Genomic DNA, 537 nt, shown 5'->3' with positions numbered 1-537 from the left:
TGCGCCCGCGCCCGCCCGCCTGCCTGCGCCCCGCCTCGCCTGTGCCCCGCCGCGCCGCGCTGCGCCCGCGCCTCGCCTGCCTCGCCGCCGCCTGCGCCCCGCCCGCGCTCGTCCCACCCGCGCACGCGCCCCAGCCTCTCGGTCTCACTGATTTGTGGGCAAGATGGAAGGCACGGGCGGACATGAGCGGACGAGAAGGGCGAGGAGTGTGTTCATTTTCTGTCCGTTTGGGAGCATTTTTGGACCAAGTTTGCTCCAGGTTTGGGGTTGGACGGGACAAAGAAAATGTCCAAAAGACAACTCTATCCGTTTGGATATTACCGTTGGGTCGTATTTTACCCCAAACGGACAACTTCGGACTGGATGGGTCACGTGGTGGAGTTGGCCTTAAAGAATAGATATCCTGCTGGCTGCTCCCCGCAGGCATGCATGGCCGTCCTCGGGCATGCACAAGGAGAGAAGAAAAGGGCAAATTCGATAATTTGCCACCCCTTACCTCCCCCTTTCATAATTTGCCCCCCCCCCCCGAGAGTGACA

The sequence above is a fragment of the Triticum dicoccoides genome, chromosome 7A, assembly GCF_002162155.2.
Source record: "Triticum dicoccoides isolate Atlit2015 ecotype Zavitan chromosome 7A, WEW_v2.0, whole genome shotgun sequence".
Taxonomy (NCBI): Eukaryota; Viridiplantae; Streptophyta; class Magnoliopsida; order Poales; family Poaceae; genus Triticum; species Triticum dicoccoides.
The sequence above is the reverse complement of the archived record's forward strand: the minus strand, read 5'-3'. Positions refer to the sequence as shown.